The sequence below is a fragment of the Lepisma saccharinum genome, chromosome 14, assembly GCF_977018435.1.
Source record: "Lepisma saccharinum chromosome 14, izLepSacc3.1, whole genome shotgun sequence".
Taxonomy (NCBI): domain Eukaryota; kingdom Metazoa; phylum Arthropoda; class Insecta; order Zygentoma; family Lepismatidae; genus Lepisma; species Lepisma saccharinum.
The window spans coordinates 17,055,900-17,083,559 of record NC_139242.1 but is presented as its reverse complement, the minus strand read 5'-3'; positions in this window follow the sequence as shown (position 1 = coordinate 17,083,559).

The following is a 27,660-nucleotide window of genomic DNA, read 5'->3' as shown; positions in this document are numbered from 1 at the left end:
AACATGCAAGAACAAGAATATATGGAACCCTACTCATATATTTAGGAAACTTTACCTACCCTAACAGTAAGAAAATACCGAGGAAACTCTAAAATAAACAAACTTTCCTACGAAGCAAACCAAAAATAGCGTAGTGGAAGTCAATAAACCCTAACAACAACAACAACAAGATTCAACAACTACATCAAAACAAAAACGATAATAATAATAATAATAATAATAATAGTAATAATAAAGTTTGTGGGTACAGTTTTACTTAAAAATACTTCTTCCTTAGTGATTAGAGAAATTTTTGAAATAAAGAACAAAATTCAAAGTTAAAAATTAAAAAAATATAAGATACAAAAGGCAATAAACAGAAAAATTAATAAAAGAAGTTGAAAAAATTATCTTTGCAAGTCTAAACTGCAATAAAGACTCCTGCCAGAATAGATGAAATTGTGATATTAGAGTAAAAAATGGAAATAAACTTTTAAAATAACAAGTTAAAAGTTGAAAAATGTCTTTGTGAGTCCAAAATTTAATAAAAAATGTTGCCTGAATAGATGAAATTGTGATATTAGAGTAAAAAATAAACCTAAACTTCAGCTAAAGTTGAAGAAACGCAGTTTGTGTGTCTAAATTGCCATGCAAACTCTTGCTTGAATCGTTCAAATAGCGTTTTCTGAGTAAAAATACACAAAAAATGCGAAATATTGGCCCTAACAGTAAAACATCTGGTCAATTTTACGTGAATCCTGATGTTTATAAGTCAATAATCAAAGGGCCCGTGGTTCGCAACCTAGAAATAAGGGCAAATAGTGGATCGCATCCACTTTAACCTGTAGATACTGGAACTGATTGTTCCTAGTTCAGCCAAATTACTTACGCTTTAGGTCGAATAGTCTTTGCAATGTTACGAAAGGCGGAAGAAAAAACGCGTAAATTACTTCCACAAAATAAAATTGGGAACCTCAAACAAAATCAATACACGCGTGCAAAAAAATTGGCAGCACCTGCCTACCGTTCAGCTCCCGTAAGGGGGACATAACAATAGAGTCGTTTCTCCCCTCGCGCGTCAATGATCGCTCGCGGTTTGGGGTGACGATGAATGTAACCACGTAACAGGTTCTTGCTGTAAGCGTTGATTCATTGATTGTTTTAAGTCCACTTTATGCACAGTAAAGCTAATCGGGACTGGACCTACAGTTTAAAGTACGATCCGAACCACTTGTGCCTCCACCGGGTAACGAACCCGGGACCCCTTGATTACAAGTAGACGACGCTACCACTGCGCCATCGGGGAGGCCCTTTGCTGTAAGCGTATTCTTCCCTTTTTTAAGAACAATTATTATTAATAACATGCATTCTGGCCGTATACTTCGTTTTCATATAGGCTACATCGTTCAATTTCTCGCCTTTAAGGCGAACATAGGATAACGCCATATCTTGTGTTATAATATCTTCTACATCCGATCGCATCGGCACCGGTTGAATTCGGGTAAATCCAGATCCTTAATTATAGCTAATATAATCCAGCACCGTCGTCACATGACGTCATCGCCGCCTGGAAACCTTGCCTGACGCCATCAAATGGGTTGTACATTAATGGAAAAACCATTAAGTTCAAGTACCCCGAATGTATAAATCATCCGTGCCTCATATCCACCTGAAACACATATATAAAGTACAACAATAGTGTTAGAATAGTCCGAAAACGAACTCCATAATAGTGTATTTTGTACATTAATGGAAAAACCATTAATTCCAAACTCCCTCGTCTGTATAAATCATCTGTGACTCATATCCGGCAGAAACGCATATATAAAATACAACAAAAGGGTTAGGTTAGGGTAAAAACGGAATACATAATAATATCGTTTGTGCACTAATGGAAAACCATTAAATTTCAAACTCACACGTGTGCATAAGTCATCGATGACTCATCTCCTCCTCCACCCCGACACGTGGCGCTTGATTAATTAACAATAGCGTCACCCTCGATAAGGAATAAAAAAGACATTAATCATAATTAAAAATGACAGAAAATCGATGAAAACAGACGGCATATAATTCCTATTCTACTCGCAGAGGTTCGTAATTTCACATATTGTGAGCGAAAAGGCAACACGAACAATTTTCGCCTTCAATTGTTCGTTGACTAAGTCATCAATCCTCTCCTCAACTGTATTTCTGATTTTTTTAATATTTTTTTATTAGCTTTGCTTTTCTGCCACGTTTGGCTAATGGCGACGATGAGGATGAGTAATGGTATGATGAAATATATGAAGAGACACATACAAAGAACACCCATGCTCAGGCCAGGATTAGAACCCGCAACCTCTGGTGTCGCAACGGGCTGTGCTAACCACTCCGCCACAGAGGTTGGCAAATTTATTTCGTGATAAAGAAATACTTCTGATTGAATTAACTATCAGGGTTCACAACAAAAGTAAGCATTGAACTTGAAAAATCTACATTCCTCTTCTATAGTCCTGTTTCGTACTCCCACGAAGTTTGGGCAGCCAGGTTCTCTGAAACTTTTACAGAAACTGACTTCTTCCAGGTAAATCCTTGAAAATGAAGAAACAGGCTCATAGGCGACAGAAAGTACGCACGCTGCCCTCCCCCAGCTGGCAAGATACTTTCGTACTTCAGAAGTAACCTGTCAATCAGCTTGCTTAGTTGACACAACACCTACTCTATAATGGAATGTATACCTGTGTAGGGAAAATTGGTCAATGTGTTGAAGTTTCGATGAGTCCGGTCTTGTTTCACGAGAAAAGAGAAAACGGGATAACTACAAATGTATAGATAATTTCAAGCATGAAGTGTTAAGTGGGGCCAAGGCGGGCCGCATTAACGGATGCTGGGGCCCACATGCGGCCCGCGGGCCGCGAGTTTGGCTGGCCGAAATATCAGGAGAAAAGTTGTTACGCTTCTTCCAGGAGACTTGAACCTGAGCGCGTCCCGTAGCCCAAAGCATGACGCCTTAGACAGCAGGCCCGTAGGCAGAATTTTATTTGGGGGGGGGGGATGCTCATCCCTTATCAGCAGCTGTCATCTAAGGGCGAAAAAGTGAGGGAACCCCTGAAGATGAGGTTTTTTTTCCTTAATTTTGATTTGGCAAAGGGGATCTCTCACTGCACCAAGCGCCGTCAACCCTATGCCGGTCGTTTGAGTATCTTGAGTTTGAGTTTCTGTAAGTCTTCTTTATGTATAGATAGGCTAATCGGGACTGGACCTACATTTATAGTGGGATTGAACTATTGGGCGTCCACCAGGTACCAAACTCGGGACCTTTTGACATTACGAGGGTCATCTTTACCATTATGCTATAGGGGAGGCAAAAATATCTGAAACTAAGAAGACATTTTGAATGGACATGTAGAATGTAGGAGGCAGGGTTCGCGCTGAAGAGGAAGAAGACGGAATTCTCCCTCCCCTTTCCTAACCTGTACATCTCTAATGTAATTCTCAACCAAGCCAAGAGTCTTGTCCTTCTACATTTTATGTCACTTTTGTTGTTGTTAATGAAGAATTCAAATTAATAATTTGTCTTTAAATCTCAAGTAAGCAAGTCAGCCAAAATTATATTTTTATACTAAATTTTAGATTAATTGAAGATTTGCAAAGAAACAGTAAACCTTTTCATGATCCTTCCACTTCAAAAACAAATGTTTTGTAAGAGTCACATCAAGTTTATGCTTGGAAATAGTGAAGTTCTAGGAACCACACACACACACACACACACATATGTAAGCAACAACAATAGTAGGCTATTGTAATTTGGAGAGGATGTGATTTGTGAGCGGAAAAAGCATGGGAATTTAACAAAGTTCCTTTGCGAATCATCAATTATATGTGTGTGTGTGTGTACACGTATTTCCTATCTGCACCGTTGAGTCACAAAGTACTACATGTGAGGTAAAACTATCGAAATGTAAAAAGAGGAAGCGCTACCACCCTCGCCGCGTTTTCTACATTTTATTCAAATCGAACACGAGGCACGTATCTAGATATATATTTCGGAGCGGCGTCCTAACGTAATGTCTCAAAATAATAATATTAATAATGTTAAATTAAAATAAATATAATTATAATAAAATAGTTAATATATTTTTATAACATGAATAGGTAAGAAGGCGGTATAACAACAGTGATACAGTATAACATCACGTATTCATTATCTAGCTTACGTGTAGTTAAGGGCGGCAAAATTTGTAAAAAAATAGAAACTGCCCTGGCAAGGAAATTAATGTCAAATAGATAAAGAATATAGGGTTATTGAGTATGAAAAAATGATGTTAGATCCAGTTGACGAAAGTAAAATTCTTGGTAATATTTTGCACGTTATTATAAGTAGTAACAATTCTTGCATAAATCTTCTTTGGTAATGTCATTCATTACGGAAATAAACACATTGCGATTAAACAAGAACCTTATTTTCATTACTTAATTTAACTTATTTTATGATCTCATTATTTAATTTTTTGTACTTGATAAGTCTTTCGGGGAGAGGATGTGACTACTGGACCCCCCTAAATACGTCCTTGGCGGTAGGGGTCGTGATAAAGTTACTGTGTCACTGGTTCCAATTCACGGTAAATATGCTCTGCTTCTCTACACTCAAACATACACAAACTCATGGCCTTCCTGCTTTCTTGGTTTCTTGCCTGGGAAAGAGACAATAATTCAAGCTGTGACAGCTACGGGACCTTCTGACGAGGGGACGGAACCCAGCTGTGCAGAGGATTCAAACACCCGCGCGAACTAGCCCTCCCCGTCAGCCTGAGGCAATTTTCGAACAGAGACATCTAGTGGCCAAGTGGCGAACTATGATGGACGAAATTCGGCCGTCAATAATACATGACATTTTTAAACAATCATTTTGGGCCGTGCAAGTTACTTTTGAAAGAAAAGCCCTCCCTAGCTTAGTCATAAAAGGATTGAGCATTACGTTAGTATGCATCATAATGGCCATTTTCCCTGGTGCTGCCCACAAATCGTATAACCATTCTGTGCTTATTTACGTATTTCCTTATGGGAAATTGAAAAAAAATAATGAAATTTGTGCACATTTATCGAACTGAAATTGCATAAATGTGTCATGTACTCAAAGTTCCATAAAGTAAGTTCACATCTACTGCGTGTTTTCCGGCAAATTTTTGTCCTAAAACGTTATATTCAACAAAATTCAAAAAAGCCCATGTTAAATTTAAGCGCTTTCCACGGCGACCTTCGCCAAACTCCACCTCCCTCTTAAGGGTTAACGGTTAGTCAGTCAACAATTTGCTGTGGAATGGCTGTAACGTGCTTGTGTTGTCTTTTCATAACATACACTTAATTTAATTTAGTTACGTATCATATCGAGAGGTAAGGGGCAATTTACAAATATTACCTGTAGGTAGGATTGTGCGAGTGAGACTAGCAGTCGGAGATAGGCCAGGCCCATCGATGGCTGTCACGCCATGGGTTATAGTCAGTGGCGGCGATTAGGTTCCAAAAACTTGGGGGAGGCAAGGACAGTTTACTTTCCCTTGGTATATAAGGTTTAGCATAGTGCAGGAGTAAAAGTGGCAAAAATGGGTGGGGCAACTGCACCCCCGTCGCCACCCTAATCGCCACCACTGATTATAGTATTGTTTTATTAGTATTATACAGAGTAATTTGATGCCTATTACATTTCCTTGGAAAAGTTGATAACCCCCGGAGAAAAGTGACTGGATTCAACACCGGTGTAGATCCTGCTCGAATGCAAACATGTTGTGCTTTTCCATGTTGGTGTTGACTACAGTGAATCGTCTTGTCTTTCCAGCACGGTGTCCACAGGCGTCAACTCCCTCGCCGCCATCTGGTTCTCGGAACTCAACGGAACGAAATTCAAGCAGGGACTGTCGGAACGTGGAACGGTCATCACCGTCAAGCTTCTGGCGCTGGGCTTCGGCCTTCTGTCCTTCGCACTGGTGTTCGTCGTTCAATTCAATTCAATTCAAATTTTCTTTATTAAAGGGCGAGGTTCAGCCTGTGGCTGTTCTCCCACCTAACCCCGTTTGACATTTACCTAGTGTACATAAACAAAATCATAAAAAAGAGAAGAAAATACAATAAAAAATGGTTACAAGGAAAGAACAAAGATGAGATTTAAAAAAAATCAAGACAACACGTAAAAAAAAAAGAGAGAGAAAAAACACATTCACGCACACACACACACACATTAAAACACACATACTAAACATTTCTGAGCAGGACATTCACGCACGGATGTTGAGATTGATGTACATGATTATGGTAGTTTTGTGAGATACGATAGAACAACGCATACGTAAATATTACAATATAGTTGTAGATTTGTCAAGGATTGGATTGGATTGGCGAGGCTCGTATGTAATCTAAACTGTATTGTGTAGTGTTACTCGTGGGAGCTTGAAGAGAGATATTGTTCATCTAACAGAAAATTCTTTAGGTTATTCTTAAATTTGTTAGGACTGGGGAGGGAGGTAATGGAGGGCGGAAGTTCATTCCATGTTTTTGCCGCTGAAAGTGTAAAAGACGATTTGAAAATTTCCAGTGAGTGTTTGAAGAGTTCAAGTTTCGCTATTCCTCTTGTTTTGTAGTTGTGTATTTCCCTTCTGGTTTTTAGTTTCTCGAATAAATTTTCGGGAATTTTTTTATGCAAAAGATTCTGTATAAAGCAACAGAAATGAAGTATGCGACGTCTGTTCATGTTTAGCATTTTGTTCTCGTTCAGGGTTGGAAGAATATGATCGAATTTTTTAATGTTATAAACGAAGCGTAAACACGAATTTTGAACTTTTTGAATTTTGACTTTATTACGAACAGACAAGTTTGCACCGTATACTATATCACAGTAGTCTAGAAGAGGGAGAATCAGTGTTTGCACAAGTTTCATTTTAATATTTGTATTTAAGTATTCATTAAATTTATAGAGGGATCTTAGTGCTGCGTAGGCTTTCTTAGTTTGCTCTTGAACTTGAAGATCCCAGTTCAAGTGTTCGTCTAACATAACTCCTAAATTCTTTATACTTTTTGAATGTGGAATTTCGGATGTCTCTATTTTGACGCGTGGATTATTCGGGTTTATCATTGCGAGGCTATTCTTCGAACCCATGACGGTGAAAACAGACTTTTGAGGATTTATTTTCAGACCATTTGCATTACACCAGGTATTGATGGCTGCCAAGTCTTTGTTAAGTAATGCTATTGCATAATCTGGTGATTTTGGTGGAAATGGGATTTGAATTTGGGTGTCATCTGCATAAAAGTGTACGGTACTATGCTCTATGTTGGTTTCTAAATCTGCTGTGAAGATTGTATATAGGAGAGGAGCTAGAATTGATCCTTGCGGAACGCCAGTTTCTAGCGGAAGCGTGTTCGAGAGAGAGGGCGTGGCAGTTTTTAGGAACACGTTCTGTTGCCTGTTTGTCAAGTACGATCTGAACCATTTGAGTGCGGGGTGTGAAAAATTATAATATTTCAACTTGCTTAAGAGTAGGTCGTGATGAACCTTGTCAAAAGCCTTTGTCAGATCCAGTGAAACCAGAGCAACTGTCATACCCTTGTCCATTGAGCGAAATACATCATCCGTGACTTTTAGCAACGCCGACGCCGTGCTGTGAGCAGGGCGGAAGCCGGATTGGCATTTCGGAAGGAGATTGAGGCTGTTCACATGATTTCTGACTTGATTGTAAACAATTTTTTCGGTGATCTTGGAAAGGGTGGGTAGTAGACTTATAGGACGAAGATCGTTTAAGGACGATGTTACTTTTTTCTTAGGTAGAGGGATCACGCGCGCTGTTTTCCAGCTGATTGGATATTGTCCAGTCCGAAAGGAGAAATTTATTATATGTGTCAGGTGACTTAAGATAAACGGAAGTGATAGTTTGAGCATTTTTATTGTTATTCCATCATTGCCAGAGGCATTGGATCGTATATTATTACTGCTTTAATTGTGTCAAATTCACTGATTTCTTTAAGATGAAATTGTTGTGCACTTTCATTAAATATTTTGGAGTTAAAAAAATTACTGGTTTTATTTAAGGCTGATTTCGAGCAGTCGGCCTCACGACAAATGTTTGAAAAATGTTCGTTTATTTTATCTACGTCTCGTATATCAGAGGGTATTTCATTATTAGTAGTTTTACTATACACTCCCCACACCTTGAGTTTGCTCCACAGGTCTTTGTTGTTTTCATTAGATCGTAGGTGATAGTTAAAGAATGCTTTTTAATCTTGTCGTTGCACCGTAGTTGTAAAGTTTCTTAGTTCCTTGTAATGTTCCCAGTTGCTGTTTGTCTTTTCGCGTTTATATTTTAATAAAGCTCTGTCGCGGAGTTTCATGAGTAATTTCGTGTTTTCGGATATCCACGGAACACTTTTATGCTTAACCGGTTTAGTGTGGAGAGGTGCATGTTTGTCAAAAAGGTGGATAATATTGGTAGATGTATACTGTACCTTATCTTCGATTTTGTTGTAGCTGTTAATTTGTGCCCAATCAATTTTTGCAGCATCATCATCAAATTTCTCCTTAATGTCACTTACAGAAATTACTGTATGTGACATAATGTTTTTCTCTTTTCGGTTTTTCAATGGCAAGGGTGACACTTACCATGCAGTGATCTGAGTTTCCGATAGGTACGGTTACATTTGATGAACGTACAATGGCAGGGTCATCTGTTATTACGACATCCAGGAGTGATTCGCTATTTTCCGTTATTCTAGTTGGTTTATTGATAATTTGCGTAAGGCCGACAGAATTAAGAATTGATCGAAAGTATTTTGTCTCTGGTTTCTGTGGCGAAAGAAAGTCTACGTTTGTATCTCCTAAAATAATCAATTTGTCAACACGCGGGAAAACTTCAGAGATTGCGGTTTCTAAACGTGATAATTTTGTGTAGGATATATTGGGTGCTTTGTATATCCCGATTATTCCCAGGGTTGTGTTTCGAATCTTTATCGCTACGTTTATAATTTCAACTTCATCGTTATTTTCATAATTGGTGGATGTTGAAAGGACCTTGACATTTAAGTCTTCGCCATGATATAAGATAATACCACCTCCACCCTTCGTAGTCCTGTCTTTTTTGATGGCCGTGTAACCAGGGATAGCGAAAGAGGCCGTGGGCGCTTCTTCACAGGACCAGCTCTCGGTGATTAGGAGGAAGTCGGGAGGGCACTCGCGTGTGATTGTTATTAGTTCCTCTAATTTTGTCCGCGACAGAGACCTGACGTTAGCCTGTGCGAGGGTGAGGAGGGGTGGTTGGTCTTTCCCTGAAAGGCGATGACCAGGGGGGAGGGAACCGTTTCTTGCGGTTGCGTCACGTGATGTCGTTGACATGGAAGGCATTTTTGCAGAGAGGAACGGACAGGGGTACCATTTGTTGAGATTGGGACCAGGATGGGTAACTGTTTTTATCAAGGCAGTCGGGTGTTTTTCTTTTTAAAAACGACATAAAAACATTGAATACTATTTGGTGTTTTAAAAATAGATCACGCTGGAGTGATGAAAAGAAGAGAGTGTACTAGTACTTACATGCTGTCTCCTTGTAAAAACTAGCCTCGCCAAACCTCACACAGTTAGAAGTTAACATCTTCACATTTTTAAGCACTTTCTTACATGTAACTTCACTAAACACAAACACAAACACACACACACACACAAAAAACACACAAAAGTACACAATAATAAAATAACAAATGAGATAATATGAATTTTTCCAGTAACTGGGGAGTGATAAATTGTGAGTTAATTTCTGGATGGAGTTCATGAGGTACACACACACGCACAAGTGTTCACACGTTCGTTTCTTGTTTTTCAGTTACACGCATCATCATTCCCGCCTACATTTGAGAGCGTTTAGGTCCCTTTCGGTTTCAATGAATTTCTTTCCTTCCTCGGTCACCACGACGACTTTCCCATCAATTGTGTAGCAATTGAAGTTCCCGTGTCTTGCCTTGGCTTGGGAAAATGCGCCCACCACGACGAGTATATTCCAGATCTTTCGAAAAGTTATTTATGAAGCCAACGGATAGAAGTGAACGTTATATGCAATCCACACAAGCCAAGACAGTTGATCCCGATGGATATCAACTCGTACCTCCAAGAAAGAAAGTTCCGGCCAGTACTGCGACTGCTGATCCACCATCAATAATTGAAACATCAAATAGATATGATGCGTTCACATCAGACCAACCGGAATTACCACCTGAAAATATGCAGATTCAAACAGAGGTTGAAGATGAATTACCTTCCGTTTCCACACCAAAACCTACCAGAGAGCCGTTGATCTATGTCTATCATCAACCGGCACCTCATAATTTTGTCATGAAAACTATCGAAACTACCAAGATTAACCCAAGGGTGCGTTACACAATGGATAGTATGCGTTTCCAATGTACTTCATTAAATGATTTCAACAAATTGCAAACATATCTGCAAACAAACAGAGAAAGATTCGCCATAGCTCCGAATCGTCAAAATCGTCCACTTCGGGTTGTCATTCGACATCTTCCTATAGATCTAGATACGAAGTGCATCATGTCGGAGCTCATTGAGTATGGATTTGAAGTTATGACTGTTCACCAAATGAGCCAGCATAACCCAAAAGGTCCCGGAAGGAAGAACATACCACTATTCCTGATTACTCTCAAGAGATCACCAGCAGCATCAACGATCTACGATTTGGAAAGTATTAACATCTATAGGATTGAGGTCGTAGAATATCTGCCCCCAACAGTCATAGAATGTCATAAATGCCAACGTCTAGGCCACACCCAGCAACAATGTTTTACCATATCACGCTGTGTAAAATGTTGTAAACCACATGAAGCATATAAATGTCAGAAGAAGAGGGATGATCCCCCCACGTGTGCGAACTGTGGGGGAGAACATCCCGCAAACTTTAGAGGCTGTCGGATCTTCACTGTAATAGATCAACAACAGAGAAAACCTCAGATGATAACTGCCAGTCAACCTGTCAGAACCACCTCTACAGCTCCAGCAGCTTCAGCTCCAGCTCCAGCTTCAACATCTATCAGGCCCACTGAAGCAGCACGTTATACATCTTATGCCTACAGAGCTGACCCACAGTCTCGAATGGGACAACGTCACCAACCAACAACAAATACTGGGCATGCTGGCCAAGGTCTGCAAATACTCCTGGATCTGGCTAATACATGGAACTTTACCAAGATATGGCAACATGTATCCCGAGGAATAAAAAAGATCTCCCAAGCAACCTCGGGAATGTCTATAATACCAATCATAATAAAAATACTGATGGAAATGCAATCTGATGGCTGTTTTGAGTCGACATAATTTGCTTCAACATATCAATTTGCTGATATACAATGCCGATGGCATAGCAAATCAGACACCCGAACTCACTCATCTACTTTGCAATAAAAATATAGATATTGCACTAATTAACGAGACTCACCTCAAACCACATATGAAATGGACCATCTCTAGTTATAGAATCTTCCGTGAAGACCGACTCCAACAAAGAAAAGGCGGACTTCTCATATTAACAAGACAAGGAATCAACGCGGCAAGAATAGCACTACCCACATTTACATCAATTGAGGCAATTGCATTTAAGGTGCATACTATTTCAGAAGATCTGATATTAGTTGCAGCGTATCGGTCTCCAGCTACAGTGCTGGATTATCAAGACGTACTACAATTGGGCACACTGGGACCCAACATTATTGTTGGAGGTGATCTTAATGCCAAGCATCCTATATGGCATTCCAGAATATCTAACCCGTCTGGAAATATTCTACTGCAAGCGCTGCCAGATACTGAATGTTCAATATCTGCTCCACTGGACCCTACTTTCTACCCTAGGGGTAGAGTAACACCTGATGTCTTAGACGTACTTTTGAACAAAGGAGTAGGCATTAGTACTGCACCACATGTTGAAGACGCTCTTACCTCGGATCATCTCCCTGTTATCGCTGCTATTGCCCAAGGCATCTACTATCATAGGTTCCAGGCACTACAGGAACCCAAAACAGATTGGAATGCTTTTCGCCGGCAATCACATATGAGACTGAACCTCCATCAATCAATGAATACGGCTGAGGAGATCGATGAAGCAGTAAAAAACTTTACAGAAGTTATTAAAACATCTTGGAGCCGAACAACGATTACCATGTCTACTTTACCTACGTCAAACACTTCTCCAGTACTGGAGAATTTACTTTGTTTGACACGATGGGCCCGACGTCGCTGGTATAGAACTCAATCACCCCACCATCTTTACGAATGGAGGTTGCTTGCCAAAGAATTACATAATTTCCTAGTAAGAGAGCGGAGCTCCCAATGGGATGAACGTTTACGAAAACTGGAACCACAAGATAGGCAATTTTGGAAGTTAGCGCGCACTCTCAATGCAAGAGATAAGCCAACGTTGAATTCATTAAATTCTCCCGAAGGACCTATATAGTGAATCCTCAGGAAATAGCGGAAACTCTTGCAGACCAATTCCAAATGCATTTCAAACTTAATGCAGAACTTAATGATCAAGAAACTGAGCAAGAGGTTCAAAATATATACGACCAACTTCTACAACTTCCATCGACTCTTGATGCTCCACACGTAACACCTCGTGAAGTCCAAAGGCCGACAAAAGAGCTAAAACCGAAAGCAGCACCTGGTCTAGATGGTATTCCACCTGCGGCACTTCAGAATCTCACAAGAAAGGGGTTTGTGTATCTTGCCAAACTTTTTACTAACATTATACGACTGGGATATTTTCCAACACAATGGAAAATGGCAAGTATAATAGCTATTCCAAAAATGGGAAAGAATCCGCACGAGAAGACAAACTATAGGCCTATAAGTCTATTATCTCATGTTAGTAAGCTTTTCGAAAGGGTGTTGTGCCAGCGTCTCACAGTTATTATAGACGAACATCAGCTAATACCAAACCACCAATTTGGCTTTCCGAAAAATCACGGTACTACCGAACAACTTGTCAGAGTCGTTGACTATATTGCTGTTCATAACAACAGAAAGCATCGTGTCGCTGGTTTATTTCTGGACGTGCAGCAAGCATTTGGTAGAGTATGGCACGGTGGACTAATGCTCAAATTACAACAACTTCCGCTACCTCAGTGCTTCTTAAAAATTATGATGAATTATCTGCAAAACTGAAAGTTCATAGTAACTGTGCAAGGGCAGAAATCTCGTACTTCCATATCTATTGAAGCAGGGGTGCCTCAAGTCTCTGTCCTTTCCCCTACGTTATACTCATTATATACGGCAGATATTCCATATCCGAAAGAAGGATTACTAGCAACATGTGCAGATGATACTGCATTGTTAGTACATGCAAAATTACTGTCCACTTGCGAAAACCGAATTAACAAGTTGTGAAAGCGTCGGCCCCCCCTATCCCTTGCTTCTATCCGGCCCTCTGGACTACTTCCTTCTTATAGTCGGGGTAAACGTCCGTGGACGTGGACCCCGTAGCATTGGAAAATTCCACTACAACGGTCTCTTGAAAGACTGCTAGCTCCCCCAACCGGGGAGGTAAGAAACAGGGGAATCTAACATCCAGCAAAGCACAATTCAATAATATACACTTACATGCAATAATAACATAAAAGTACACTCATGGATACATATTACTTAACCCTACACCTTGTAGCTGGCCAGCAGTTAATTATTACAATATACCAAAACCAGTAATGGTCAATCCGACCGTTACATAGTTCCCCCCTTCAAGAGGAACAAGAAAAAACAATACACTCAAAACAAGATCACCATATTTACAAAATTATCCAACACAATTACACAATACCCACTAAAGTATTCAACTGTTCTCAGAGTATCTGAAAAATGAAATAGTCACTAGTTCATTCACTTTATCACATTGTCCACAATGTTCACAGATTCACCAAGCTTCCTCTTCCTTGTGAAGTCCGCCACTGAAGTATCCTCTCTAGGATGAAGTCTTCCTGACAGCATCTTCCTTGAAGTTGGTTTTCTCTGGTTCCTGGTTTGACTACCCAACGAGTCCCTGGTTCGACTCCCGACTGAGTCCCTGGTTCGACTCCTGACCGAGTCCTTGGCTTCGACTCCTGACCGAGTCCTTGGTTCGACTCCTGACCGAGTTCCTGGTTCGACTCTCGAATCTAAATCCACAATGTGTCTTTCTGTTTACAACTTGGAGACACGCAAATAAATAAACAGTGTTGTGAAAATGAAGAAAATGGGGGTAAGTTATATACAAATGAAAACTAAATAAAAAAATAACAAGTAAAAAGAAGATCCGCGGTCGGCTATTATGACAGCTGGGATTGCTGGCTAGGCGGCCAGACGGTAGTCTTCCTAACCCTCATTAGGAGTTGTCGCGTGGCTCCCCTTGGCTGTTTTCTGTCCCTCCACCTCACAGCAAAAGCTGGTGGTTTATGGCTGGACAACTGGCCTGTTTCAGCTTCCACAATCGGACAATCCTTCCCATTGTTTGCCCTGAAAGTATCTTCTTTAATCCTTCCAGGCATTAAACATGGACCTGAGTGTTCCGTTTCAAGTTCACCATTAACGCCACGCAATCTGCCAGATATAGTGTGCTCTTTCAGCCACACCTTGCCTCCAATGCGAAATTTACATGGCTTACGTTTGATCTCGTTCTCTTCATCCGGGAACATCTGTAAGGCTGGGCTCGTTTTCTTGTATTTCAGTCTCACTTCTTCTGTCTTCCTTTTGCTGGAAACAGTACAGGGAACGCAACTTCTGACGTAGCGAGCGATATCTCGTGTCATTCCAAGCCACGAATATTTCTCCTTGATTTTCGACAAAGTTTTCTGCTTCCCATTGTGTCCTGCAAATTCAGAATCGTGATGTGACGTCAATATTTGAGATTTCAAACTCAACGGGACCCATATCTTGGCTGTTCCCTTAGAATCTTGCTTGCAGACTATCCTCCTGCACAAAACTCCCTCCTCATCCAAAAACGACTGATTGGCCAACTTAGCAACTTTCTCCTTATACTTCCTACTCCCAGAGAAATGCTTTCTCTTCAGTTGCTTCATTATTTGAGATAACAAACTGTCTCTCATTTGCTCTGAAACAAGCGATGAAGTTTCTTGTAGCCTCTCAGAAACCAGTAATTCATCCTTTTCATTGTCCTCTAAAGCAAAAGGCAACAATGATAATGAATGGTTCTTCTCGTCAGTATAAATGGAATTTTTTCGAGGAAATTTGTTTTCCCTTTTTATTCCCTTCCTCCGTCTTCTCTTTACCTCTTTCGAGATTTTCAGAGAGCATAATGCACCAGCGTTTGCAGTCTTCTGAACTTCGAGTCCTTGGGAATCGACTAATTGCCCCGTATCCTCATTCGTAGACTTCCCGCTATTCTCTTGTGCATGTGTGTTGCATCCATCCAGGCTCGAGGGATCTGACGAGTTATTCCTTTCCTGTACCACGTTATTTCTCTGCATAACTGTAACAGCGAATTCTCGTTTACATGCACGCTTCGAGAACGTGTAAATCACGTCGCTATCCTTGAACGACCAACCGTTCTCCTCAATGTGCAAAATTATCCCACTCTGCCTCAAAAAATCCCTTCCAACGATTATGTCACGGAAACAATTCTCAAGGATGATAAATTTATGCTTAAATTTCATGTTATTAATACAAACAGTAGCATACATCTCGCCAGCTGATGTAACGCTGCCCACAGCTAATGAAATCATAGAAAAGTTAGGGAATAGAAGTGGAAGCTACATTTAAACCTCGCTGCGCTTTGAAATTGCATTTCCATCGGTGGCCAGTAGATGGCGCGGCCGTCTTCTTTTGCTGTTTCCAGCACAAATTGGGGGGAGAGCTCTTTCGGTGACAGTCACGTGGGTTTCAAACGTCCTTATTGGTCAGATCTCTTGTATCCCAGGAAGGCTGTTACCAATGGCAAGGACTTTCTTTTTCGCTGGTTCCCTTCCAAGCACCGCTGTTAGGGGTGGGGTGAAGAGATGGGATGGGTGATGCGTTTCCGCCACCGCAAAGTTCTTCGGAATCTTTTACTCGAAAGTAAGGTTGCCTTTCCTATGCAATTGTTAACAGATTCTTTGAGTGTTTATTTGAAGGCGAAATTGGGAATGTAAAATGTAGGCATTTTCAACTGGCGCCTGAATTTTCAAATTCAGTTCTCAAAAAACTTTTTTTAAAAAAATATTTCAACTTCGCTTGTGGAAATTTCCATTACCACTTTTGAAATAACGAGTACAGTGTGTGGGCCTCCCCGATGGCGCAGTGGTAGCGTCGTCGCCTTGTAATCAAGGGATTCCGGGTTCGATACCCGGTGGAGCTACAAGTGGTTCGGATCCCACTTTAAACTGTAGGTCTAGTCCCGATCGGCCTGAGCAAAAAGAAAAAAATAATAACTCATAACTGAAGTACAAACTGGGGGCGGCGAATTCCATGCACCGGCGCAACAATCATTTCTTGACTGCAACAATCTTTACTCGACCTCGCCGCACAAGAAATGAAAATGAACTGAATAACGTGAAATTCAAATAATTTCTGTTTCACTTTGCTCGAAATAAAATCGTTTCTTTAAGATAGGGTGACCATTCGTCTCGTTTTGACCGGGAGAGTCCCGTTTCATAGGCGTGTCCCAGTTGTCCCGTCGATATTATACAAGAAACACTATTTGTCCCGTTTTTTAAAAGTCTAGGAATTAGCTTGAAAACCAAGTCTAAATTTGAGAGATTCTTAAAAAGAATGACTTTCTGTGTCTTGGCGGAAATTCAAATGTCAAATCCCTCGTTTTGTGTTAGATATTAATATGTGATGCAACTTTTTCGGGGAGCTTTATTAACGCTTAGTAAAGAATAAAGTTGTTCTCAAGAAGATTGGTCCTTCTGCAAAATACTTCTGACATAGTAGTCATACCGAGATTATAAAAATTAATAGCTCTTGACAACGAGAGATCATATTTTACATAGATATTGTTCATGATGTATCATTTATGTGATCCATACTATAATAAATAATAAAAAAGGTAAAATGCTCCCCTGTGCTTTCCACCACGCCATGAAGGCGTATCTCGGCCGAAGCTTGGAGTGATGTGATCAGCACCACGCCCCTGGCCGCATTTTCCTCCCAGACTTTCCTCCAGGTATCCACTTTATACAACACTGGGCGAGCGCCGGAGCCGCATAAACTGGTGGAAAAAGCCCCGGTTCTCTCAGCCGGGATCGAACCCGGGCCTCTCGCATGGTAGTCAGACGCCATACCGACTTTTTTATATATAAAATAAAGAAATACCCCTATTCGGTGGTATACCCCGTCATTCACACACATTTTCTCAACATTCGTACATATCAGTTTTTCTCTATATTCTCGGTTTTCTAAATTTACGGACAACACAAACATCCAAGTCCTAGCCGGGATTCGAACCCGGGACCACTATGCTAACCACCCTTCCACGGAGGCCGACCACCGACTGAGCTACAGCGGTTACTATAAATAATAATAATAATACGTTAATGACAATAATTTTATAGCTAATTAGGCCTAACCAATTTTTCAGGAGGGAGTAATGTGACCTTTGGGTCAAAATATTATGATCACCCTACTTTAATAGCAACATCAAATCGTACTTGACCATGTTTTTATGTTTACATTTTTGCAGCTTTTAAAAATTAAGATATACTATTGATGAAATCCTACGAGCAATATTTGTATTTTCCTCAACCACTACAAATTTTTAATTCACCATGCTCCAAAAAAATTGTAAAATTATTGCTTTTTTATTTTATGTTATTTTTTTAAATTTTTTTTGAAGAGTGACAATTGTCAATTCAACCTGTATGTGGAGTGAGTTGACGATATGTTCGGGGTCAGTTGACAATACTTGTAATTCTACCTTTGAAATGGTTTGGAATATTTTATTTCAAACAATATACTGCCTTAAAATTACAGATTACAAAAATGTGATTTAATGAACAGCATAATATGTAATATAAATGTTCCAAACCAGGGTGCGGAATCCCGGGGGGACGGGGGAAATTCCTCCCACCAACGATCTTGTCTTGAAATTCCCCCCCCCCCACAAAATTCTTCCAACGGGGGAAGAGTTTTTGTTTTAACAACAAATATAAACAATTAGTTTGAGATTCGAATATACATGACTGGAATAATATCGAGAACATACAAAAAGAACGGACAACAAAGAGCCTCACCTCTAAGGACACTAAACCCAGCAATCCCCAGAACACAGAAATTAGACCGACTTGTTACTTCTTCTCCATTTCTCATCGTCTTTCGTTAGCAACCACAAAGTACATAGATATATTAATAAAACACGTAATAGCATTTATATGTGAATTTTATACATGAAACTATTATCATCTTAATATATCTTATTTTTTATCCCTCCTCCCTTATGCACATCATTGTTCATCTATTTGCAATTATACATTTTGAATGAAAGACAGTCGATATAATATATTGTATATTTTATAAAATAATTTGAGACATTTAATGACATTATATATATATATATATATATATATATATATATATATATATATATATATAATATAAATAAATATGGGACGGGTCATTCATTCCATGTCAAATCAGGCAGGAGTTGACCCTCATAGTCACGATGTTGATGATATTTCGGACACAGCTTTGCTTTGCTCCAAAACCTGTGAAAGGATTTTGCTGAAATATGATTATTACGAATTATATGAGGGTTGTTCAAAATGTCATTTTTGAGCAACATGCTCTTTTCAATTAAGTATATCTCGGGAACGAACGAAGATACAGAAGCGTTCTTGAGCTCGTTGTAAAGGGGGGAAACGGTTGCATATTACGAGATGATAAAATGTTGAAACTTTGTAAAATTTGAACACACTGTTCAAATGTTCAAATTTCAAGTTTGAACAGCTCAAAACATCCCCGTATCGATTTACCTCATTTTTGAATATTTTTAACTACCATCCTTCCTCTTCATACTAATAAAGTTTCATCGAGGTTTTTTTTTTATATAAGAGAGAAAAATTAATTTGAAATTTGTCCTGCGTCAGCAATGAACTGAGCTATAATGAGACTTTTCATTTGTGTCGCGCTAGAGGATATACATACGTACTGTTCAGGGACAGATGATATTCCTCTTGATAATTGCCTTTATTTTGTGCTGTTATTGCTAATATATACGTTACTGTTTTCATATTTTTAGCCGCGTTCATGGGGACGAGATGTGGGAGTGTTGTGAAAACTTCTGTGTTAGCCCAAAAAAAAAAAAAATTAAGTTGAAAACGACGAATGTTGGGAATGATTCCGTAAAAGATGGATTTTGGTCAGTTGTTAGACCTCTACTAGAAGAAAAAAATCTCAAAAGTTCACGTCCTTCTCCCCTGTGCTTCCCCTCAAGCATCGGATTCACAGACTCTTAGTTACTGGCTTATATCTAAGCAGTTATTTTTCTATTAAACTTTTGATCCTCATTAGATAGACTGAAGAAAAGGTAATGTTTCGTTGTTCAATAATGCGTAACGATCTGTAGGATTTTATGTTTTGGTAATGAACGATACCCCTATAAGATTGTATCACATGTAAAGACGAATTCAAAGGAATTATTTTCCGGAGAGGGGCATCGTAACGATCTGTAGAATCTTTTAAATGTAACGTACAACAAACTCTAAAATCCCAGACATTTAGCCATCACCTTTCCAATCAGGAAATTGCTAGAACCATCATTAGGAATGAATGTCTTGTCAGACATTGCCGAGCTTCCTTGATCGCCATCGTTGCAAACAGGTGTAAACGATCGCAATCAAGGAAGAGTCTACAGATAACTGAGTCGGCATTACTGAGTAAATTCGATTGGAATAAATGTCTGGAAGGAGAGAGGTCAGTGGTCAGTTCTAAGTCAGTCAATCGAGGAGCGAGTACGAGGATTACGAAGAGAGATAAGAGGACGCCTTGGGGAGATCGTGTCGAGACGAGTCGCAAGTCAGACTCTTTGTATAGTCTCGAGCGTAACCTCTCATCGCATATCTTCAGTAGTGCAGAGACAAGTATACCCTTTCCAATAAGCCATGTTGATCCAGTCTTTGGGGGTTTAAAACTCAAGTGGTGTGTCTTGCCACACGTAGGGTTACCAGACGTCCGGTTTTTCCCGGACATGTCCTACATTTTAGCCTTATGTCCGGCGTCCGGGAGGAATTTGAAAAATATCATAAAAGTCCTACATTTTGAGCGTCACAAAATATTAATTAGGAAAATAGGTAACAGAAAGAAATCATGCAAGTTACAAGTCTATGGACTACGCTTCCAAACTCAATAGTGAAATTTATTTTGCTTCAGACATTGATGTCCGTGTGCACGAACGAAGATCAAATTTTAAACTCGGATCGGGAAAGGATCACTGGAAAATTCCATTGCACGAAGACGGTTCAACACTTTTTATCTTCTGATCGGCCATTCGCGACCGTTTTGGTGTGTGATCCTGGTTCACGATACTGACGCTTCGACTGCAGGCAGTTGTTTTTTAATATAAAAAGAGCGGAAAGGATATCGAGGGCGTGCAAACGCTAGAGATGTTGGATGTACAATGCTGATAATTCGAGAACTATGTAAACTAAAAACTGCCAAAATAATAATAATAATAATTTGTGGTTCTGTGGTGCAAAGTTGTAATGTTTATAAATACTGTACTTTCTATCCCAGAACACAAAACATATATAAATGTCATATATTACGTACAAGGTATATTAGAACACAGCAATGTTTACGATATTGCTACATGGTGTTGGAAATATGATTGTATAAATTTACGAAAATACATGTTACTGGCTATTTACACGACACGACAATATAAATATATAAGAATTAAGAAATGAAAAATTCAAATAGTTACCACAGTACAGTAATAATAGAAATAATAATAATAATATATCTCTATTGCGGTCGAGGTTCAGCGTACACTGTTCTCTCAAAATCGAATGTATTTCGTAAGGCATTAAAGTCCCGTAGAAGGTTCCATGCTTTCTCCTCATTTTGTGTTGTGCCATCAGTTCTTTTTTAATATCATTATTTCTTTACACTCCACTACATCCTTGTACATATTGACAAGGTTGATTAGTACATCTCTCAAATTCAGAGAAGTTTGCAGCCCGAATTATCTTCTTCTCCAACATGTTGATACTTTACCACATCACATTATTCTATGGGGTTCTTGGTTGTAATTTGTGTTAGCCAACCAATCAGGTATAGCCTTACAAATTAATCTCGGATCAGTTGAACGGAATCTCCTGAACGTCGTTTTTCGTTGGTGCAATGCAAATCCTTAAACCAAGTTCATTTATAGTGGATTTAAATTGATCTCGTTCATCTGAACTTCGAAATAATCGGCGTTGGTGAACGCGGCCATGAGTCATTGCCCTTCCCCCCCCCCCCAAAAAAAAAGTTTGTCCTGCTATTAAACAAACAGGAAAACGGAAGCACTTAATGAACAAAGTTTTGGGACCACTTTCTGATAACGTCACTGTTCAATGCCTGAGCAGAATTTCTTGCCTTAGGGTTTATACTGATGGAACAAGGTCTTGCCCATTCTGATTCAATATTCAATACAATTTGATTGTAAAGCAGGTGTATAGATAACAAAATTATTCATGGTGTCTGCCAGTCAAGAAAGTCATGGTAGTCAAGAAAAAGTAAATATATTAACAAGTAGGTCAAGAAGTCAATAAAAAGGCAATAAATTATTCTTGTGGTCAAGAATTTTTGCTATCATAATGACTGATTGGTTGATTTATTTTATTTTACTTCACTTTTTTCTGTCCCTTTGGCTAATCGCGAAGATGAGGATGAATGGTGGTAAGATAAGATGGATGAAGGGACAGTCACAAACATATAGGGACAACCGACACAAGCCCCACATAAGTTTATACTGGCTGTGAGTAGACGCCAAAGCCTCGCTTATCTGCCAAACACAGTTCAGGCTCTTTAGTAGGGTTTTCAATTAAATAAATATTTATTTTCTTAATTACTAATTTTCAACTTTACCTAAGTAGGGGTCGAATAAATAAACAATAATAAAAACGGAAAAAGGTATAGAAAAGTCCAGAAAAAGTCAAGAATTCTGGATGTGTTATTTTGGTAGACACCCTGGACACTACTCAAGATGAAACTTCTCGAACCATTTTCAATTACGGTAACTGCTGAATATTTGTTTGCCATTACAGGTCATAATTCAAATGTTGAGAGAGTACTTTCATTACCATCAGCACAACAGACTCACGAGAGAAATTATTTTTTCATGAAGTCTGTAAAATGTTTATTTGGTACTGGTCCCTATAATTTCAAAGAGTTTGACTGTCCACTCTAACATAAATATAGTTTGGCTAAACCTGAAATTTTGATAAAGATTGTCTCCTCTGAGAAGTACCGCTTAAATCATGTAGTGAGAGGTGCATTGATTAGTATGATTGCAAGTTTTGAAATTTTGCATTTAAAAATTAATTAAGAATTCATTTTTTTAAAACTGAAAAGTGTTACTTTTCAACTACTTTCTAAAGTGTTCTATAGAAATATCTATTATTTATTGAGAATGTTTTGTGTCCTACCTATATTTTGGGACAGCATGTCCTACATTTCCCTTACAGCGATCTGCTAACCCTAGCCACACGTATGTGGTTAGTCAGTACCACTTGCACCTTACCATCAGGTTTGCCATGAACAGCGAGTATGCCAATTGTTGGGGTGATGAATGAGCTACATTACCCGTAGTACGATCCCACGTGGTGATAGATGCGGGATATTCATTTATTTCAATTCGAAATAAATGAAAATTGGAAGGATAGGCAATGATACGAATGTAAGTGGTTTTCGCGTTATGTAAGAAATCATCTTTTAAAATAAAGACAAGTCTTGTCTTCCCCTGTAAAATGGACACAAGTCTTCCTGCACTTTTAGAATTTTCTCGATTGTAACTATCAAATAAATTATGCGACAGAAAATTATTTGGAATAAAAATTATAGCCTAATTTATAAGCGTTAAACTGATATAAGTTTTAATGTATTTAATCAAAGAATCGCCATAAGATGTGTCTCCAAATAGAGGACTCGTACCCACCATCGTGATCACTGTCCAGCGGCTAAGTCCCTAACGATTGACGAATTGTTACACTTTTTGATAAAAGCAAGAGACTTGGTAGTATAATTGTTATGCCATTTAAGGAATTTTCAGTCGAGGAGCCAATCGCTATGTGCGTGCCGATGCCTCCCATGTTCAAAATAGTCCACCGTATTAGATTTATTTTGGTTTGATATTTCTCGGGAACGGTGACGCCTATGAATGTCTGGTTTTCTCAGAAGTGCTCCAAATAGTATAAACTTTCACACTAAATCAATAAATCTATTTTTAAAAAATAAACGATTATTTTGTGAAATACTCATTTTTAAAGTATTTTGTGAGAATAACTGCATATTGAAAATTTTGTTGATGGTTATGTTCTTACATTTTCAGTCATATAAATTAGAGCTCATTCCAACATCTCGAATTGAGGTCTCAAGCAATAAAATGTTGTATAACTGTCATTTGTCCAGTAACTTTATAAATATAAAAATAGTATTTTAAGAGGAAATCATGCCCCTCGCCCGAGCGCGACCGTCTCCCCCTCCCTTTCCTAGAAAGACGAGTTTTCCCCGTTTATTTGTAAAAGAAGTAATCAATTCCAGTCCTCCGTAACTATTGGACTTACGACCTTCATATTTTTATGGGGCACTTTTTAAAGGTTTATTTCATAATCTATTCACTCAAATTCACTGTAGCAATAATGATTTCATACTTGATTTTAATTATATTGAGTTTGGTAACAGCGTACAATTGCCTCGCTAAATGGTCGGCTTCTCACTTTCCGATTTCGTTTTCTTCCTCATTTTCAGCGAGGGTAAACAAAACAGGTTTCGGGAATCGACGGGACTGAGCGGGCAGGTTTCTAGTGTTTCGCCCGATGGGAGGGATTGGGAGAGAGGGGAGGGGGGAGTGAACTGCCTCATCCAGAATAAATAGCCTCGGCCTTTTACCATAGCCATGGGCAGGGGCAGCGTGACAAAATTCGCAGCAGCTTCTATTCTCCACTTGCTTGTATCCATAGGAACACAGAGCAGATGGTAGGTTCTCAACCTTTTCGAGACCTCGGCCTAGTATTTTTTTATTTTATAGGACGATGCCCAATCCCAACGAACTTATTCGTAAATACTTTTCAATTTTTTTTATAGTTTATACTAACAATTGGAAAGTGTGGTATAATCATAAAGACTGAGAAATATAAATTTAAATTAGTTACCGACCAATGCAATATTATAGCATATAAATTCCTCAAGCCATCATCATTAAATTAATTTCTGTTCATTATTATTGACAAACCCCTTTCTGATAAAAAATATATAATATTATTCCGTATAAAATTGATTATTGTATTATTAAATTGATTGATTTTAATTGTGTAATTAAAACGGCGGAGTGCTTAGCACATCGCGCTACGACGACAGGGGTCCTGGGCTCGAATTCCGGCCTGGGCATGGATGTTTGTGAGTGTCCATTTATCAATTTCATCATATCATTCCTCATCACCATCCTCGCAAATTAGACAAAAATGGCACAAAAAGCGAAGTAAAAGAAAGCAAATCAAATCAATAATTTTAATTAAAACTGTACTCACTATAGAAGTCAATTAAGCAGGAAGCCAGCAGAAGAATGACAGCTTATCGGCGAAACCCTGTCCTATCATATACACACAACAAATATGTACATGCGAAAAATATGTAATTTAGTCAATAAACACTAGTTCAACACTAACACCAGGCTGTCCCAGAAGTCCTACACCATCAGCACACTGAGCCCCAAGAGATGAAGTTTGCGAGGGTAGGTGGCGCCACCGGTGAAAGGCTGTTGGCAGGCATAGAGGACAGGTTCGCGGGATCAAGTGAAGGCACGCGCAGCATGTGTAGCGAGTGTTCCTTTGAAATTAAAGTGCGCACGATGAGTGAGGACCAAATTGCACTTCGTGCAGTGCTAGTTATTTTATGGAAAAAATGTTTAACAGCAAAAGCGGCAGCGGAGGAAATTTGTCGTGTGGAGAACGAAGAAGTGGTGAATCGATGGACAGCTTCCCGTTAGTTTAAAAAAATCGCTTCGGGTGATCTACGCCTCGCGGACAAGGCCCGCACGGGGTGACCTCCGATGGACATTAACGAGTCTCTGCAGGATGCTGTGCATGCTACACCACAATCCAGCACACGTGTTAGCCAGAGTGGTTGGGGCATCCAAATCGACAGTAAAACTTCGCTTGCATGACATGGATTACACCAATAAACAGTATCGACAAAGTCCACACGAGCTGACAGAGGTGCAGGCCCAGCGCAGAGTTGCAATTTGACAGACATTGCTACAAAACCCGCATGATCTTCGTTTTTGGAGGAGAATTGTGACAGGAGACGAGAAGTGGGTGTTTCTGAAAACCCCGATACACGTAAACAGTGGGTGAAAAGAAGACAGGAGGCCATCGCCCATGTGAAACCGGACAGATTTGGGAAAAAGCTCATGCTGAGTGTGTGGTGGAATATTGACGGGATTGTCCATTATGAGTTTGTTCCAGAAGATGATGCTGTAACAGGTGAAATGTATTCTGAACAATTACGCCGAGTGTATGCCATTCTGGACCGGAAATACCCGGCATTAACGAGGAGGAAGAGGTTACTGCTGCAAAATGACAATGCTCCCAGTCACCGGTCTCGAAGAGTGACCAACACACTAGCTGAGCTTGACGGATTTGAGTTGTTACCTCATCCCGCCTATAGTCTGGAAGTTGCACCATCGGATTACGGTTTGTTTCGCTCTCTCTCATTTCCTGTGTGGTCGGCACTTCAGTTCATATGATGAGGTAAATTCTGCCTGTCGTGAGGTTTTCAATTCTAAACCTGCCACCTGGTATCGCCATCGGATTGAACTGTTGTCGCAGAGGTGGGTGAAGGTAATTGAACATGGAGGCCTGTACTTTGCTGAATAAAGTCTCTCTTTGTTTCTGATATTCTGTGTTTCGTTTTCGTTTTAGTATGGTGCAGGTCTTCTGGGACAGCCTGGTATTTTAGTTTGAATCTGCAAACTCGCTGAAAAAAATAGTTGGCTTATTATATTACAACTGAGCTTCTTTTTTTGTAAATTATTCTAGTGAAACTTTTGCTGCCGTTTTCTGTCCGCAAGTTTGTTAATTCAGGAATGAATTAAAGTGATATCGAAACGAAGACAGTCAAAAAATTGCAGGTTTTTACCTTGGAACACTAAAACACTTCTATCTTCATTTAACTTCTTGGATTCCATTTTCTAATATTCCTGTGAAGAGCATGTTCCAATGTCACTTCGGGTTCGGGCCTATTATAATAATTAATGCACTGTTACAGAAATTGAATTACATGTTTAAGAGATGATAATTAACCTATCGTTAATGTCCAGGTTGAAGAGGTCCTCCATTTCTTCTCTTGGGATCTCGTCAAAGAAGGCGTCATTAGAAATATTATGCTTATTTCTGTGCTTATGTCAGAAATTAGTTTTTAGATTATATTTAGTCCCGTCTTCACAGAATTGCTTCCACATAAAAAAAACATCCACTGTGAAATGAGATTTGAAAAGCCTCAATTGCGTACAATTTATACGAATCAACGTTTGAAAGACAAATTGAACGACAGCCAGACAGCGCAAATTTGTAATTTATATTTTCAACAGATAGTTTCTAATTTATATGATCAGCGATCAATATAAGTCGTGGGACAGGGACGGCGACAGGGGTGGGCACGGGTGGGCAAGCGCCCACCCAAAAATTCCTGTGCCCACCCGATTGCCCACCCAATCAAATTCAATAAGTACCTACATATACTTGATATGAATGGTTCGTTAAATAAGTGTATTCTGGTGTTCATAACATGTATATTTTACTTGTGAATATTATCTATGCTAGAAATGTTAACATATTATCAACCCATAAAAAGCCAATTTTGTCATTAGAAAGTGAAAGCAATTACTAGAGATATTGAAACAAAAACTGTGATCAAATGAATACTTCCATGTTTAAAAGCAGTTAGTAGGCTTAGGAGGCTCAAAATTATTATGCTGGGTATGATCAAGATTAGATCAGAATTTAGGGTGAACTTGAGGGCTGCAGCTCCGGGCCTCCACATACGTATATAAATCCCGGCCTGGGTATGGTTAAAATAATCTCCAAATAAACAAATAAAAACATCATCTTAGCGTTACTTCCTCCGGTAACACAATACATTATTTCAACTTTTTAATTATTATTATTATTATTATTAGAATAATTTAATCAAGAAGACTTAATTGGCCATGTGACACGAATGGTAGAGGAAAGAAGAGTTTATAGGATTCTTGTTGGGAAACCTGATGGTAAGAGACCATTAGGAAGACCAAGACGAAGATGGAGGAATGACGTTTAGATGGACTTAAAAGAAATCGACAAGGATGGGAAAGATTGGATTGATCTTGCTCCGAATAGAGGCAGATGGAAGGCTTGTGTTGCTGCAGCCACAAACCTTCGGGTTTAAGTATGCTAGAGAGTATAATATAGTTTTAATTAGCTCTGCATTGAAATTCCAGAAGTGTCCTTTTTATTTCATTACAA